This window comes from Euprymna scolopes, chromosome 5 (genome assembly GCF_053919585.1).
Source record: "Euprymna scolopes isolate OS-2025 chromosome 5, ASM5391958v1, whole genome shotgun sequence".
NCBI lineage: Eukaryota > Metazoa > Mollusca > Cephalopoda > Sepiida > Sepiolidae > Euprymna > Euprymna scolopes.
This window is the reverse complement of record NC_136486.1, coordinates 151,699,538-151,719,648: the sequence shown is the minus strand read 5'-3', so window position 1 is coordinate 151,719,648 and position 20,111 is coordinate 151,699,538.

Sequence of the window (20,111 nt, the reverse complement as noted above, 5' to 3'; positions counted from 1 at the left end):
TGTATGTGTTTGTGTGCACACGCGCGTGTGTGTGTATGATACATGTATTTTGGACATATCTTTTTTTCTTTTTTTCACACGGTGGTCACCACTTATCAAGGCCTGGAAACCACTAAGGGATAAGGCCTATTGCAAGTACAGTACGTTAGTGTGGAGATTTTATGAAGTGTTTACTTAGGGGGGCGGTCCATTAGGAATTTGTTAACGTTGGATTTGAAGACATCTAAGTTGTAGTCCGGTGGGAAGCAGGCAGACGGAACAGAGTTCCACAGGCGTGTAGTTCTAAGAAAGAAGCTTTGTTCATGGAATCCACGTTTTGATTTAGGCACAGATAAAGAGTGGGGGAAATTTGTCACAGTGGATTCAGCTAGACGGGTGTTTTTCGTGAAAGATTGGCGAGGGGGGATCAGAGATTGGAGTTCAGACGAGCACCTGCCATGGAAATAACGATAAAACAAGGACAGGCTCGCAACGTCTCTTCTGTGAGAGAGAGGTTGCAGGGTAGAGAAAAGAGCATCCTCCACTAAGCCACGAAGTCTAGTTTGTACTCTGTCAAGGCAGGACAGGCTGTTTTTAGCAGCCCCTGCCCAAATATGCAGCAGTAGTCCATCCTTGAACGTACTTGGCTTTTATATAGATAGAGAATTGCATCAGTAGTGAGATATCTTCTGGAGCGGTAGAAGGATCCTACCATCTTCCCAGCGACCTTGGCAACAGCCTTGATGTAAGTGTTCCATTTTAGATCAGGAGTAAAGGACAAAACCAGAAGCTTGTCAAAACACGGGGCTTCTCCCAGACGAGAGCCATCCATTTCAATTGATGCATGATGGGGATCACAGCGTTGATAATGTAAAGATAGGAGTTTGGTTTTAGATGCATTAAAGGTAACCAGCCACGTCTTCCCCCACTGAACCACGCGCTCAAGATCAGATGAGAGAGAATCAGAGAGATCTTTGTCATTTACAGCCTTTGATGTGTTGCCGTAAATGATCGTTTCATCAGCATAGATGTCAACGAATGATTTAAGTATGTGTTTAGGGAGGTCATTGATGTAGATCAGGAAGAGAGTTAGATCCAGGATTGACCCTTGAGGGACTCCATCATTAATACTGCAGGCCTCTGATTTTTGTCCATCGACCACTACTCTTATGAGCCTCTCGGAGAGAAATGATTTAATGATTGAGAAAACATTTCCAGTTATACCGTAGCTGGAAATCTTGTGAAGTAGACCCTTATGCCATACCTTGTCGAAGGCCTTGGATATGTCAAGAACAATTGCCCTAGAAAGGAAGCCTTTGTCAAGAGATTCACTAATCCTGTGAGATATAACCGTTAGCACATCTGCGGTAGATCTTGCAGAACGGAAACTATATTGTGTGTCACTAAGAAGATTGTTTCTGCTGAGGTGGTTGACTATTTCTCTATTTTATATGGATTCCAGCAACTTACTCATAGCACACAGGAGGCTTATTTGTCTCTACTGAGAGGGAGATTACTTATAACCTGAATTCTTAAATACAGGGCATATTGATGAGGTTTTCCAGGGAGACGGAAAGCACTTCTCCTTAAGACAACGCTTAAACAGTTTTGTAAGTATGGGGGCAAGTTCTGGTTGAAGCTTTTTAACACTATAATTGGGATGCCGTCAGGGCCAGTTGCTTTACTGGAATCTAGGTTATTGATTAGCTTGGCGACCTCATGCACAGATATTTTTATGTTACCTAGCGTGTTCTGTGTTATAAGAGGAAATATGGGGAGTTGATGGACTTCGTCGCATAGGGTAGAATTAGCTGCAAAGTTCTAATAAATTGTTTGGCCTTGTCTGATGCTGACGAGATGGCCTCTGGTCCATTGATAATGGTTGGGATAGAACGCACACTTCTGTTCAGGATCCTATTTGTTATTTGCCAAAACTGGTGGGAACCAAGCCGCTGATCAGCTACTTTTGATTTAACAGACTGGGCATATAGCTCTCTTTCATTTTTAATACTCTTTTACAGAGGTTGTTGGCGTTCCTGAAAGCAGCTTTAGTCTCAGTGCATCTATTACGTTGATAGTTATGGAAAAAGTGATTTCTGTGCGCGATAGTAGCAGCACATTCTGAGGAGAACCATGGCTGGCTGTTAGGTTTTTGTTGGAATTGTTTAGATGGTATGAATATACAGAGGAAATATCCTTTTTAATGGAATGCAGATGGAAATCAGATATGAATGTACGGAAGCTGTCCCAGTCAGCCATAGAGTATCGGTATACAGTACGGTGGAGGGGTACGTCTGGGGACTTATTATATTTCGTTTTTATCTTAACCGATACGACGGAGTGGTCGGAGTATCCTAGAGGAGAATGAACGGAACATGAACATAGCTCAGGGGAAGTTGAGAGAAAAAGGTCTAGGAGGCTTGCATATTGACCAGTAGTATCGGGCACACGGGTGGGTTCGCGAACAATCTGAGTGAGGTCATAAGCAATGGCAAAATCATGGCAAAACCTCCCCTCGTCGTCTGTCTTATTTGAATGGATCAGCCATTCCATGTTATGGACGTTGAAGTCACTACAGATGTGGACGTTAGCCGAGGGATGTGCAGACAGGATGTGGTCTATTTTGTCAGATATAATCTTAAAGATAGTAACTCCGCTGTTATGGGGCCGATAGAGTGCAAATATAAATGCAGTGATGTAAGCAAGTGCAACCCGGAAGCACATATAGGGTAAATTAGGATCTTCTCTAGAGATATCCCTGCCACACGGGAAGCCATCTTTAATGTAGGCACATATTCCATGCCCATTGCGATCTTGGAGGTCAGATTTAGCTGTTAAGTGATAGTATCCGTTAATTATGAACTCATCTAGGGAAGTGGTCGGTTCTATTCCAGTTTCACTTAGAAAGAATATGTCCGGTTTCGTCTCCTGTAATTGGGTTTCAACGTCTGGAAGGTTGGAACGTAGACCCCTGATGTTGGAGAAGGAGACCTGGTAGTAGGGGTCTACGTTGGAAGATGGGATTCTAGGTTTATTCGAGTTTTTTTCTGGAAATAATTCATGTTGAGGTTTTGGAATTTGTGGAACAGATCGGCATACTTGGTTAGATCAGTACAGAGAGGGAAAGAAAGAGAGAAAAAAACAAGAATTTTTTTGTAGCACACGAAAAGGTAAAGCGGTAGGAATTACCCACTAGTATGGCATCGAGTGGCCCCCACCAGAGACTACTGCATGGTTCAGAATCCATTCACCAAACGGCAATACAGCAGCCCCAGTACTTTGCGTCTGCTGATAGGACAGCCTCCTTAGTGGTTAATCCAAGGTTCGGGTCCCTGACTATCAGGCGGATAACGTCAGCCCAGACAAAACGTTTACCTCCAGAACCCTTACTAGTGACATGGGCACAAGGATTGACATAGAGATAGAAAATTTCCAACATCTCAGACTACTGGTCACCAAGTACTACCGACCTTTAAAGCAGCTTTTTCTTCACCCTTTGTCAGAAAAATCACTCATTTGAATAAGGACTGAGGGACAAAAAAGGAGAAGCGAGAGTTAATGGAGCTGCCGATAACACATCCACTGTATTATTATTACTCTCCATTGAAAAAAAGGGGGAGGAGGGGAATGGGTACAAGTGACTTATTAATAATATCTAAGTAGTAAAGTCCGGTGCTAAATTATCAATTCATGACACTTTTGATGATAATCTCCCCTCCCATATTAATGTGTGGAAGTTTTTTATCAATTTGTAAAGTCGGCTTAATATTAATTTACATTTGAGTTTAGATAATTCTTCAAGGTTTTAATTTAGGAGGTTTCATAGGTGACTTTTACTTTGCTAATGTCACTGTATTATATTTCGAATATAATTGAAAATAAGACTAACTAGATTAGATGGTTTGATTGGTTTGTTAGGAAGCAAGCATTTTCAATATAAGCAAGCATTTTCAATATAAGCAAGCTTGCAGTAATATTTTATATTAAGTATATTACTTAAATGAACTTTTATATAGATTTGATACCTTCATGTGTCGTTGATATTGTTCACCTTGAATTCATCTTTTTCTTGGAGGGGAGGCTGGAACCTGTTTGGACGAATATCCATTCACTCCCAAGAAAGCTGGTTGGTTTTATATAGTTTTTATTCACTTTTCATGTGTCGATCGCAGAAGAATAGAAAATGAATATCTTTGCTTGCATGGTTAGTTCTAGGTCTCTATTTTGAAACATATCAGCTCCCTCCCTAGTTAAGGGGAGACCATTTAAACTGTCCGCTCTGCTCAACGTCTAAACTCTAACTCTCAATTATCTCTAGCTAACTTGATATACGTAATATACACGTAGATCCGTTCAGCTGGCCATTCTTCCGGCAAACTTGTCTACAATATGATTTACCATATTTTGACAGTCTTTCAACATTTTTCACATTCATCTCCCACCCATCTCCCCAGTTAGATAGCTAGATTAATAGATAGATCGACACTTTCTTGTGTCACTACATAACACATAATAAGTTAGCGAAAATAATAGGTATAATGTATATGTTTTTATATTTTGTATGCATCAGATTCATTTCCTACTAAACGGAAAAATAGACATGAGGAAGGTAACCTTGCCATACAAATTAAGAATTCCAATAAAAAAGATTTGCGAAATTTATGAAAACATAAAAATTTTTAAAATGCGGTTTGAATACATAGTGTCATGAGATTCGATATGTTGCAATTTGCTTAATTTAGCACAATGTGAAACGGATAAAATGCAGAGTGTTATAGTTAATACCCACGTATAAACTTTTCTGTAATATTTGAAGGAAGGTGTTCATTAGTAATGTTAATGATGTGCGTGGGCATCCATAACTTTAACCGCGCATCTGTGTTATTTAGATTCTGGAATAATTGATAATCGCTACAAAAAAAAAGTGGTTGTTACAAACTAAATTATCATCATGTAAATCCGTCGCATTTAAACGACGAAACTAAAATAAAACTATGGCTTTATTGTTGTTCTTGTTGTTCGGCGATACAAATCGGATTATTAGCTCTGTTATGCCACCGCTTGAGTACTTAAGATTACAGATCATTTGCTACTTTAATTTTAACCTTTTATTTGCTGTTTTCTTTTTCGGTAAATCCATTATCACCATTATATAATGTTTAAAATTGAAGCCAACGATTTTCGTCATTCAGGCAACGCGCAAAAGAAGCCAACAACATTCCAGGCTTAATTAAGCCGCTTTATGATTTTCTTATTTTTACCCTCTTCACGTTTCAAAAGTGATTTTTCACCATTTTACGAGAAGGGACCGCAAAGTTGACAAATCTGTACTGTAATTAGAAAAAGAAATTTGGATTCACCTTAAATATTCGACAGTCGAACAAAGGCGATAATTAAATGGCTTTCGAACGCCTCTTTGATTATTTTTTTCCTTTAATTCCGCTTGGATTTTTTAAGGCGTCCTTGAAGCTTTACTGTCCGTCGGATTATCACGCTATTGTTTGATCTCGGAGTTTGTCACGCTCCAGTGTGTACTGTCCCTCTGTCACGCTTAATTTTCAAATAGCATTTCCATCGCAAATTGTGTCCAAAGATCTTTTTTTAAAAAACTACGTCAGCTGGTCTGTCGCGCTCATTTTAGAGATAGTATTTCGACCGGTATCTAAAATCTATTTTTAGATAGAATTTTCATAGATCTTTCGCGTTTAATTTTGAAAGTAGATTGTTCTGTCTGTCACACATAATTTTAGGATAGTATTTCAACCGACCTTCCAAACTTGATTTGTAACTAACATTTTTATCGGTCTGTCACCAAGATTAATATAAAGATATTTTCTATGGTCTGTTGAAATTAATATAAAGATAGCATTTTACTCTGCCATGCCTTATTAAGAAATAGGATTTTGTTCTGCCTGTCGCACTTAATTCTTGCATAGTATTTCAACTAGTCAATCAAATTTGATTTTTAGATAGCATTTTCATTGGTCTTTCGGTATTAATTTTGAAATAGCATATTCATCGGTCTGTCAAGCCTTATTTTTTAGACAGAACTTTCAGAGGTTAACGAGAAAATTAAATATATAACTCTTGTTAAATATGCACTCAAAACCTCTACCTAAATACAAATTGCCTTCAATAACTTTCTAAGCTTTTTTTTTCGTATGGGCACCCGTGAAACACTAGTCCCCTTCAAAGCAATCTCATTCAGCTACAATGAATGTTGTACCGTTTAATCAAACATAGAAATACTCTTGTGTGAGCGGGTCAATGATTTACATCACAGACACTTTCATCTCCTTCATCTTCATAACGTCAGCTCCAAAGGTTTTCCTTGAGCTTAGGGAATAATAAAAAATAACAGGAAGCAAGGTTTCGACTGTAATGAAGGTAAGCACTGTCTTGATGCCAATCTTGGTCTGGTCTTCTCTGAGCACCCACCGGACAAACCTAGGGCAAATCTTCCGAATCTTCAGTTCCTCGCGAGTAATTGTGTGTACAATTGTCACTCTGACATCACTGTGAACCCATTGTCTCTATAGACACACGACGGTCCTTATCCATGAAATTCTTCTGTTTTGTAGCATTAAAAAATAAATTTATTGCATATCGTTCTTCTAAAGTGTCCTCACGTTCATATTGCATTTTGGAAATTCACAAGCTGGGACAATCAGGCTTTAGTAGGGTGTATTCCAATTTCTGCTGAAATGATAAAATTTGGTCAGTCATTTCATAAGAGGTATAGCAATAACATACTGAATTTTCTAGAGTTTACGACAATATTAAATGCCTGTACAAAAAGATCTGGAAAATTATCAAAAGCCCATCGTATTTAAAAGTAACTTGCTGAAGCTGACATGCTTATGTTTTCGATCTCTCTTTATTGATAACATATATATTTCTTAATTTCTTTATTTCAGATAATTTTGATAGTTTATTTATACTTTCATTTCCGAATAATAGCGACAAATGTCAACAGATCGATATTTAGTTTACAATTAAAAAGTTTGAACGCTGAAGACCAGAGATGAATTGAGCGTACCTGATATATTGAAAGAAAGTGACCCGCAGATTCATGTACACGTGACTGATTAAAAAAGTTCGGACATTTTATCTGCCGCTCAATGTTCCTTGAATACCCTGAAAAGTGTGAAATATGAGCCTGAAAATTCCAACGAATATGGAGAATCTGTGGCTCGTAGGAAATATAATAGCATGTATTTTGACGGTGTTTCAACAATGAAATTCGTCATAAAAATGGCAGATGATGTGGTAAAATCCAGCTAAGTCAATATTCATTTTGTAAAAAAGTGATAGGCATCAATATGGCGACCATAATGATAATGTGATCTTTCCTACTCTTATAAGAATCGTAAGACTTAACGACTCTCTGTCAAAGCCCAGACAGCTACAAAACACCTCAACAGGTTCAAACATTTAGTTGCGCCGTGAAGTCTAGTTCATCTAAGAATAAATTGCATGATTCTCAGATCAGGCAGCTAGCCTTCACACCGCATGAAATCCCACAGGTAACAAACTCGAGTTTTATCGAACTCTAGTGGTGTTAGTACACAGTAAGGTGACGTTACGTTGCTCTATATCTTTTAGAAACGAATTCATTCAACTTTAGTGACTGTATTGAGTTGCTGTCAACTGATGAAAATACATCAAATTCGGGTTTCTTCTTTTTGTTTCAAAAGGTGACAAACTTTCCTCGAACTTCATGATACCTCCTCCATTGAATGGACGTATCTTATTGTACAGGTTGCTAAATGGTGTATAAAGAGGTTGTTTGTTAAAATTTAGTTCGAAATAGATGTGTTACACTTTAAGTTGGAAATGGTATCTTCAACACAGAATATCCAGTTAGACGCATATACGCTTATGTTCATTTGTTTTTTTTTTATTTGCATTCTTTTCCTGTGTACATATAATAACGCAAGCAATGATATCTTGCTTAAAACTATTTAAAAACAGAAATGTCTATAAATCTATCTTATTTTTTCTCAATTTGACTTTTATTACTCGTAAACAAGTAATCATAAGGTGAATCATTATTATTCAAGTGTATTATAATCGCTAATTAACATTAGGACTCTTTTTGCTATCAATACTAATTAAAAGTAAAAATATGCTATTATTTACTATAATATAACTAAAAAGAAATTCTACTATTTTACATTTTCTCTAAATACGACACATAACCAATACTGCGTTTACATTTACTGTGAATATAATCCAATACCATTACTACATTGCTATCAATACAATATTACAAATGCTACGGTTATTTCTACTTTCAATAAAACTAATCATCAATGCTACGTTTACATTTTCTAGTACTATTGATAACCATACCATGTTGAATTTGCAATTCATAATTAACGGTCGTTCTTGCAATATCTATGTTTATATTGATTAAATCATAAGTATAGCTATATGCCTTTTACTAAACTGGGTCCATCTTCTATAATATAAAGGGCAAAAATCTGTTGCAATGTATGTATGTATGTATGTGTGTACGGCAAAATCCTGTTGACACACCGATTCCCGTCAGATCACCTAAGTTAAGCAACGTTGACCCTGGCTAGTATCAGATGGGTGGCCATTTGGAAATTGTATGCGCTGTATGCGCTTTCCTCTTATCTCAGCATTTCAGTCGTTCTGAACCTCCACTTACCACTGATATTCAACAATGTCGATCAGGAGAGGTGTGGTTTTAGATTGCGCAACTCTTGCCACAAAAATTTCACGCGCAGGCACCCTTACCCTGGGTATCCTTAGTCTGTCAAGATTGTAGAAAGCCTTGATTTTTTATGTATGTATGTATGTATGTATGTATGTCTGCTTCAATCTTTCCACAGATGCAACAAATTTTAATAAAATAGGAAGCGTTTTGAAGATTGACCCTTCGAACGACAAATATCGAAAAATTGGTTAAAAACATTAATTTCTTCACCCTTAACTGGGCACTTTCTAGAGAGAGGGGTAAAAAAAATTCGCTCCATCATGACAATTTAGCCAAACATGCATGCGCAAAAAATGTTATTTCTTAAAATAGTTTAAATAGAAAAAAATGACTAAAGTTTTCTCACGAGTTATATATATATATATATATATATATATATATATATATATATATATATATATATATATATATATATATATATATATAAACATATGTGTGTGTATAGTGTTATTTATGCCATTTCTTTTTCGTTCGCTTATTCTTTATTTTGCATCGCGTTCGCTGTTTATTTGTTTTTCTTTTTCGATTAAAAAGTTCTAATATTTTAACAGGGTTATTACGTTCACTTATTCTTTCTTTTCCATTTTGTTTTAGTTTACATCCTCCCATAAACACCCACCTCACCACACCCGGGCAACGCCAGATACCCTCGCAAGTTAAATGTATATGTTTAACTATGAAAATCATTATATCGCATTTTCATTCTTAAATGTGACCAACTCACGATAAGTTCTACATTGGGTAAGCGTCGTTTATAAACACTCGTGGACGCATCTAAAACATAATTATTTTTCGATTTTGTTTCAATTGCTGGCAAATAAATATAACAGGAGTTTGTTTGTTTTTTTTGCGCCTATTAAAAGGTGGATCACAATTTTTTAAATTGTACTTTAACAACACATTGATATTTACATGTATTTGCTACGAGTATCAATACTACGAAAAATAAAATTTAAAAAAATACGCCGGTTATGTATACAGTAGAAAGCTAGCATCATTAGTTGTCGAAATTATATTCGTAATCTGACGGTGCGCGCAGCATTGGATTTTGTCTAAAGCATAATTAACTGCCAAATTACACTGTTTTGCGAATAAATGTACTCGGAATGTTGGATCAGACAAAAATGACAAACAAAAAACGTACAATAATGTCTTCCATAACGAAGATGCACATTAGCTATCTAACTGTAAACTACTACTACGTTTACACTTGCTATGAATAACACTCAATAGAAATATCTGTTTAAATTTACTATCAATACGTTTACTCTTCCTAGAAGTGCGGTTCCTTATCAATGCTACGTGTACAATTAGTAGCAATGCTTATCAGTACCAATACTGAGGTTATAGTTGGTAATTAATTCAATACTAATACTACATTTATTATTGCTATCAATATAACGTACTGACAATACTGCATTTACTTTTCCTAACAATAAACCACAATACCAATATTACGTTTACATTTGCTATAAAGGCAACTCATTATCAATATTATAGTCACACTTAATACTAAAATTAAGCAGTTACAATATTACATTTACGTTTACTGCAAATAAAACTTACTACATATAATGCGTTTATTGATGTGATCAATACATCTGATTGCTACAACGTAGTACATACGTTTACACGCGCGTTAAAATATAGACAATACTATATTTGCATTTGCTATCAATGCAACTCATTACATATACTAGGTTTCTTTATGCAATTATTACAACCAATACAACATTTACATAGGCGATCAATACCATGAATTAGCCATACGAGTTTACTTTCCTATCAATAAAACTCATTATCAATACTATGTGTACATTTACTCTCTATACAACCCAATACTTATACTACGTCTATATTTTAACTAAATATAATCAACACTAATGCTTAATTTAATTTTTGCTATCTGTATTATTCAATAACATACTATGCTTGAATTTTCGATGCAGATAATAGGTTTAATTTAGCATATATATAATTCAAAATCAGAAGTAGGTTTATATTTACAATTGGGGGGGGGCTATTTAATTAAACTCACAAGTATAACTTAGTTGTGTCCATTTACTATGTATGTTTAACTATGAAAATGCTATTTCATTATTTCATAAATGTGACCGACGCATGACAAGTCCTACATGGGAGAACGCCGCTTATAGACACAAGTGGTCGTATCTAAACATATTATTTAAAGCTTAACTATTACAAACCGGAAAAAATGTTTTTTAAAACTTACATGTATCCGATCGACGGACATAGCCTTGTAGATAGATGTTTGGGCGCATCTGCAAATGAATACGACTAATGAAAACGGATAATTCAGTTGGAATGAGAGCCGCTATATACCGAAGAAAGTTAGCATCATGTCTTGTCGAAATTATCTTCGTAATCTGAGGGTGCGCGCAGCATTGGGTGTTGTCTAAAGCGTAATTAACCGCCAAATTACACTGTTTCCGTCAATGTCTGTACTCAGAACGCTGGGTCAGAAAAAATGACGGACAACAACAAAAAAGGGAAAAAAACAGCAAAAATGTCTTCCATAACAAAGATGCCAGTAACTAATGAGAAACCCTGGCAGCAACATCTCAAATATACTTCATAAAGGACACGAGGAAACATTTTTAAAAAGTACAAACTTGCATTTTACTGGTTTAGCTCAATAGTTACGGTCACGGATATACAAGGTGAGTACATTGGTAAAATGACGCAGTTTCAGATGTATAATTCATAAACACGTAGGCGAACATACACACACACAAATATATACATATATATATATGCATATATACATATATATATATACATATACATACATACATATATACACACACAGTGAACGATAAAATGTCACCCTAGAAAAGATAACATGATTACATTTCCGTTTGATGAAAACCGGGAGGGGAGGTTGCAGGCCATCTGCTAGTAAGCCAGTTGTGTAGGAATCTCAAGAGTGATAAGAGCCTTCTCTCATGTCTGAAAGTGACAGAATATTCAACGAACGATATCGGAGATGCGCCGCTATACAACTCGTGCTCTCTACCGATCCAACTTATGACAAGAGGACCATTGCTAGTACCCTCCAAATGTATCGCTTGATTTACTACGAATGATAGGGACGATATCTGGATGGCCTCATGTTTTACATTTCGTCCCTACCGGGTGTTTTTCTTTTATATTAACTTTCTGGTGCACCACTAAAAGTTTATTGATAATAACAATTCTTCTGTCCGCGTTCCACACGGATATTTTCAACCTTCGATTACTAAAAGGAAGAAAGAAATATATATTTACGTTCCCAACCTCGTATTTCACGTCTATTTTATCATTCATTTACTGCTGTTCCTTTTTATTTATTTTCAAATTGTTAATCACTAGAACAACAACGGATATATACATATATATATATATATATATATATATATATATATATATGAATATATATATATATATATTCTGTTTATTATACAAACATTATTGGTTACATATGTGAATACATGATTCAGTGGAGTCCTAATTCAGAAACAACGCTTCATCAGATTAACAGATATTCTTCTCTGGTCTAAACTATATACCAGCTCTGTCCTGCATTGACCATTCTTAAATAATCACGTGAGTTTCATTGGATTAATATCTAGGAAACCAATCGATACAACCGTAATATATATATATATATATATATATATATATATATATATATATATATATATATATGTATATAGAATGATGGTTGTATAGCTCCAACGAGAGAAAAAATGTATATTTTAAAGAGCCATCAACAATTGTGTTTTTTTTTAGCCTTTTATCATATTTTTATGTTAAAATATTTTTATAACGCGTTTCAAGCTTAGGTTCGCTCTCTTAAGATATTTTCGTAAAAGGATTTTTTTTTTAAATGGGAGTTTGAAATGTTATTTTTACATCTGCTGATACTAAATGTCTTTTTCAGAGTGACGGGGTATCAGACATTCTGTCCCCAACCGTAAGTGTTGGTAGTGTCCGGTCAGAGTTAAGTTCAAAGAGGGGCTTTTGGTCCATTTGGTGAAGGTTTTTATGGGTTTTTATGACTTTCTTTCCCCATGTATAGCACATACATGTACATATACACATGCACACGTATACGCACGCAGGCATATACACATATACACACGCACATACATAGAAATATATGTAAGAGCATACATATATACATACCAACTTACACACTCACTCAGGTACTCACACACATCCACCCACTAACATATCACACATATATTTGTTAATTTCCCCCCCAATCAAAACACGCATGTATACATATACTTAATCATTCAAACTTAAGTATACGCACACACACACACAAACACAAGTGAGATGGGGAATAGGTAGGAGAAGATATATATATATACACACACACGTACGTACGAACACAAACATACATATACATGCACACACACATATATACACATACATGTATGCACATGCACACTCAAATACCACCGCATACTATACAGGCAAACACACATACATACACACACATGTATATATAGAGAGACATATGCAGGAGCTCACACATACGTATATATCCATATACACAGATACACACACGAATACATTTATCCACCCATATATATGCATACATATATATACACGCATATACAGATGCGTATACATTTACCCACCCATATATATATATGGACACAGGCACAATCACACACACACACAGACACACATACATATTCATACACCCTTACCTTACATATATATTGGTTGAAGTTTTCTTTCTTTCCTAATCCCAGCACATATACATACATGTATTCAGTCTCCCAAACATAAGTGCACGTACACACACAAAAAAAATGGAGGATAGATAACAGATGATGACATATATAAACACATACGTATACACAATAACACACATACACGCATACATACACATACACACATATATATACACACATATGTGTGTACATACACATACACATACATACGTATAATTTCTAATTGTTTGTTTAGTTTAGGGAAATTCTATTATACTGGATATGGATGTGCGCACCCGTGAAAGTGTGCGCGTGCTTTATTTTGCTTCTTTTGTTTCGTGTGTGAGGGTGAACATTTACCCAAGTATGCATGCGTGTATTTTGTGTTTTGCCTATTTATGTGTATAATAATTGAGAGATGTTTAATGCGAGGTTGAACTTTGCTATGAAGTTTTTTTTCTTGTGTTAGTAAGTAGAAATAGTTGTCAGTTTGGAAGATGGGCATTATCTCGAATCTGCTTCCACTGCATGTGTGTATATGTTGTGATACATGCAGGTGTCTATTTTCCGCGATTTTCATGTTGAATCGGTGTAGGGCTACTCTATTACTAAGGTTATTTTTGTGGCACCTACGTAGGATTTATCACATGCTGCACATTTTATTACATAGATCACGTTTTCTGAGGTGCAATCTAGGTTTTATTTTTTAATTTGGAATGTTTGTATGGGGTTTGTGAATGTGTATGTGTTTCCCTCTAATATTATGTTGCAGACTCCACATCGTCGTTTGTTGCATTTTGTGACTCCTTTTGTTGTGTCTTGATTAAGTTTGGATGAGGTAAGAATGCGTTTTAGGTTTTTTGGTTGCCCTTTGCTTTTTATTATTTTTGTTATTTTAAGGAAGTTTTTTAGTTTGTTGTTTTGGTTAAGTAGGACGAGCTTTTTCGTTATCTCTGTGAAAAGCTCTGGGTTGTGTGTGTTGTGTGTGGAGACGTATGTTAGGATTTGTTCTTTGTTTCATTCTTTATGGGTTCTCAAATCTTCTACTGGTATATTTATCGCAAGTTGAATCCCTTTGTCTATAAGTTGTGGTGGGTTTTTTTTCTTAGATTTATTCGTAGTTCCTTGAGTCGGATTGTCCGAAGGTTATTGTCCGTGATTATGGTGCATATTCTACGTGCTAGGGTGTAGGGAATGGTTTTATGCAGCTTTTAGGGTGGTGACTTTTAAAGTGTAGGTATTGTTGTGTGTCTGTAGGTTTGCGGTAAATGTCTGTTATAATGTTATTGTCTTTAATCTTTATCAGTATATCTAAGAAGGGTAATTCTGTAGAGCTTTGTTCTATGGTGAATTTAATTTTTGGGTGAATGTTCTGGAGTATTTTTTTACACGGTTGGTGTGTAAGTCTGTGATGTCTCCCATGTGGGTTTCCACAGGATGAAGCAGTCATCATGGTATCTTTTCCAGGATTCTATAAACAGTTTTTTAGTGCTGTGGAAAGATTTTTGTTCTATCTTTTCATATAAGGTTTTTTCTTGGTAGGCTTATGTAAGTGTTGCGTAAGTCGGTGCTATTTTCGTTCCCTTTGCTGTACCTTGTGTTTGGATGTAGTTGGCATTGTTAAATTCGAAGGAGTAATTATTTAGGATTATATCTATACTATCGATAATGAATTGCTTTGTGAATCTAGGATGTAGTGTTTGTGTGTGTCTTTTGATCCAAAATGTTATTGCTTCTTTTCCTTATTCATGGGGTACATTACTATATAAACTGCTAACGTCACATGTAACTAATTGTGTGCCGTTTCTACTGTATGTGGTAAGGTAGTAAGAAAGTGGATGCCGTCCATTATGTAGCTCTTAACTTGATCTGTGAAAGGTTGTAATAAGATGTTTATTAAGTTGCTAAGTCTGCTTGTCGGACAGGCTGGTCGTGCTACAATGGGTCTAAATGTAAGGTCACTAGAGTGCGGAGTGCTATTATATTCTGGGCAGTCCGTAGAAGTTGTTGGTCTTTGTAATGAAATTTCTGATGAAGTCCTTTTCTTTCTTTTTTAATATTTTGTTGTGTGTTGTACAAAGTTTTGTGATGTTTTAGAAGGTGGTGTTACCTATGTTGGTACTAATGGGTTTATAGTAGTGTTTGTAATCTAGTAATTCTGTAATTTTTGTTTCATAATAAGTTTTATCTATGATTACTACGACACTGCCTTTGTCTGCTTCTTTTATTATTATGTCATTATTATTACGGATTTTTCGAGTGCTTGGTTTTGCTTATATTTGAGGTTGCTTGTGGTTTTGTCTTTTTTTAAGGTTAAGGTTCCAGAGATTTTCAAAGTAGGTGTTCAGTTCTTTTGTGTTGTTCTGTTTGTTAGGGAAATATGTTGATTTGTTTTTTACTAAAGAATCGTCTTTGTCCCCGTTGCTATCAATGTTTATATTAGTCTAAATTTCCGTTCGATTTCTTTAAGGTCCTTTTTTAGTTCCGCTATATTGCTTTTAGGGGTGGGACAGAATTTGAGGCCCAGCTTCAGTATTTCTGTTTCGTTCTTTGATAAGGTGTATGTGGATAAATTGATGATTTTGGATCTATTTTTTTCTAACCTGGAATTGTTGTTCCGTGGGAATTTCCTAAAAAATGGTGGTGTTGTTTGTTTCCTTGCTTTGAGGAGTTGTGCGTTTTAGGGTTATGTGATGTCTCCTTGTAAAATAAGTGTTGTGTACATTGTTGTGAGGGTTCAGTGATAAATGATTGAATGGGTTGTCATTATATGTTGTTTGTGTTGGATAGTTGTGTTTCAGTTGAAATTTGTATTGTTGTTGAGGATATATGTATTGTTGTATAGGAGTGTGTTGCCGGGGTTTGTTGTAGGGTAGGTTTGTTTGTTGGGATTGGTGTTGGATGGGATATTCTAATTGTTCCCGTTGATGGGGGGGTGCCTTGGGGTTTGCTTCTTTGTGTGGGATATGAGAGGTGAGTGTTGTAGGCAGTTTTTTGAATTATGTGATGTCTTTGGTAGTTGTTTTGCATTGTGCGGATATTTTGGTAAGGGTTGTTTAGTAAAGATATTCTTTGATTTTTTTGTGTTGGCGATGTAATGTCTGTGGAAATGGATTTTTGATTGTGTTTGCTGATGTGGGTGGTAATAATTTGGTTTGTATTGCTTAGGATTGTATATACGTGGGTATTTTGTGGAGATGTATTGTAATGTATGTTGTCTGGTGTGTTGTGTTTGTTAAGGTCGTAGGTTCTTGTGTAATTTTGAGGTGTTATTGGTGTGCGTTTTGGCTGGGTTTGTTGTTGGGAATTTGTGTATGATGTGGATATATTGTGGTTGCTTCTCTGTGTGTAGTTGTATCTGTTTTGTGGATGTGTTTGTGTAGGGTATTACGTTGTTATGTGATCTCTGTGTTTGTGGATATCGTGTAAGAGTGTTCTGCTCCTGGTTGTCCTTGTAGGTGTTTGTCGGTTGTTTACTCTGTTCTTTTTCCGGTAGTTTTTTTAGCCAGGTTATTTTCCGTCCAATGATTTTCCTGGATTTTCCTCCTCTTTTTTGCATTCAGTTTCCCAGAGTTCCAAGAGAGGTTGGTGTGTTTCCTTAGGGCAAAGTTCCTTGATTTTTAAAAATATTTTATTGTCGATTCCCGTGTACTTCTCTGTAGAGTGTACTTTCTTGTTTTCCTGTATGTCAATTTCGGCCTGAAGTTTTGAAATATTAAGGGCTTTTTTTATCTTCACTTGTTCCTCTGTATCTTGTGGTGTAATTTTTTCCCGGAATTTATATGGAATGAATTGGTCCGCCATCATTAGAAATGTCCTGTAGGTTGCTGCGGTGTCGCTGCATATGATTGCATGGTAAAAAGCCATTTTTCTTTGTTTAAGGAGGATGTTAAGGAGGAATCCTGGAAATGATACCTTGATGACTGCTTCATCCTGTGGAAACCCACATGGGGGACATCACAAACTTAGACACCATACTCCAGAACCTACACCCAAAAATTAAATTCACCATAGAACAAAGCTCTACAGAATTACCCTTCTTAGATATACTGATAAAGATTAAAGACAATAACATTATAACAGACATTTACCGCAAACCTACAGACACACAACAATACCTACACTTTAAAAATCACCACCCTAAAAGCTGCATAAAAACCATTCCCTACACCCTAGCACGTAGAATATGCACCATAATCACGGGCAATAACCTTCGGACAATCCGACTCAAGGAACTACGAATAAATCTAAGAAAAAGAAAAAACCCACCACAACTTATAGACAAAGGGGTTCAACTTGCGATAAATATACCAGTAGATTTGATAACCCCTAAAGAACGAACCAAGAAACAAATCCTAACAAACGTCTCCACACACAACACAAACAATCCAGAGCTTTTCACAGAGATAACGAAAAAGCTCGTCCTACTTAACCAGAACAGCAAACTAAACAACTTCCTTAAAACAACAAAAATAATAAAAAGAAAACGCCAACCAAAAACCTAAAACGCATTCTTACTTCATCCAAACTCAATCAAGACACAACAAAAGGAGTCACAAAATGCAACAAACGACGATGTGGAGTCTGCAACATAATATTAGAGGGAAACACATACACATTCACAAACTCCATACAAACATTCAAACTTTAAAAAAAACTAGATTGCACCTCCAAAAACGTGATCTATGTAATATAATGTGCAGCATGTGATAAATCCTACGTAGGTGCCACAAAAATGACCTTAGTAATAGAGTAGCCCTACACCGATCCAACATGAAAATCGCGGAAAATAGACACCTGCATGTGTCACAACATATACACACATGCAGTGGAGGCAGATTCGAGATAATGCCCATCTTCCAAACTGACAACTACTTCTACTTACTAACATAAGAAAAAACAACTTCATAGCAAAGTTCAACCCCGCATTAAACATCTCTCAATAATTATACACATAAATAGGCAAAACACAAAATACACTTACACGCATGCATACTTGGGTAAATGTGTACCCTCACACACGAAACAAAAGAAGCACAATAAAGCACGCGCACACTTTCACGGGTGCGCACATCCATATCCAGTATAATAGAATTTCCCTAAACTAAACAAACAATTAGAAATTATACGTTTCTCATTTTTTTTCATTTTTCTTATCATTTTGTTTAAGCCAGGGATGGGGCATCCTACCAGATGCCAAACATACACCTGCTATTTTAGACACTCCAACCGAGAGATCTTTTTAAGATTCTAACCGTCCCTTTAAGTGCAATTGTTTGAATCTCCTTTGCACTTGGTTTACCTGGTATATTTGTAAGATAGTTTGTAAAATTCTTTTTCATAAGTCCGGTTGCTCCTATAATTACTGGAATGATAGAGATCTTCTTAAGGGTTCAGTTTCTTTTCATGTCATACATAAGACCCTGGTATTTGGTAATCTTTTCCCTCTCAGCTCTGTTTAACCCAGCATCATTCGGGACACTAACTTCCACCAAGGTTGCTTCCTTCTCCTTCTTGTCCCATATTACAATGTCGGGTTTTATAGCTCCGTTTTCTAGGTACGTGGTTGTAGGGATTGGGATAGTCATAGTGGATAGTATATGACTTGTTTCCGACTGTTCTTTCGCGTATATGTTCCCATGACTTCTTGCTGCATTCGATATTTAACTTATTGCAGATCGTCCAGTGGAGATATTTGCATACTTCATTGTGTCGCATTGTATAGTAGCCGTCCCCTAGCAGAACCTTACAGCTAGAAATCAGGTGGCTCACACTCTCTGCTTCTGTGTGGCAGAACCTGCATTTGTTGTCTTTGCTGAGACCACTCATCTTTTTAAACGCATTGGTCATCAAGCCTTGATCTTGGGCAGCTATTATAAACTTCTCCTGGTCATAGTGGAGCGATCCATCCTTTAGCCAGCTTATAGAACCTTCCATATCAATATAGTATTGGTTATATTCGTCCAGAAAATAATTGGCCCGTTGTTGGTTGGCCCATTCTCCAACTTTCTTGTCATGGAAAGCTTTAGTGTATTTCTGGCGACTTTTTCTGGCTATTTCAGTCGCAGGTATCTTTTCTGTTTCTGTCTCACTTGTAAGACAGTCTTTCCCAAAATGTTTGGCCAGTTTTGTGATGGATGTTGTTCTACTGGCTCTTGATTCCTGATGTTGGTGTACCATCTTGAGAGTTGGGTTTTTAGAGCTCATAAGATATTGTCCGGTGCTCACAATAGTTGCACGATGTTGATGGTCAATCTCCGAGAGCCCCATACCTCCTTTCCATCTTGGCAGATACATTCTAGACAGACACTGGTTTCTGTATATTACTTTATACATTGTGAGCATTTTACGTGTCTTAGTGTCTAGTCTATTTATATCTTTTGGGGCCAGTCGACAATACCAAAACTGTATGTTACCACTGGCATGGCTAGTTGGTTAATGGCAGTTATTTTGTTTCTGCATATACGTATGTATGTGGATGTGTATGTACACACATATGTGTGCATATATATGTGTGTATGTGTATGTATGCGTGTATGTGTGTTATTGTGTATACGTGTGTGTATATATATATATCATCTGTTATCTATCCTCCATCTTGCTTGTGTGTGTACGTGCACTTATGTTTGGGAGACTGAATACATGTATGCATATGT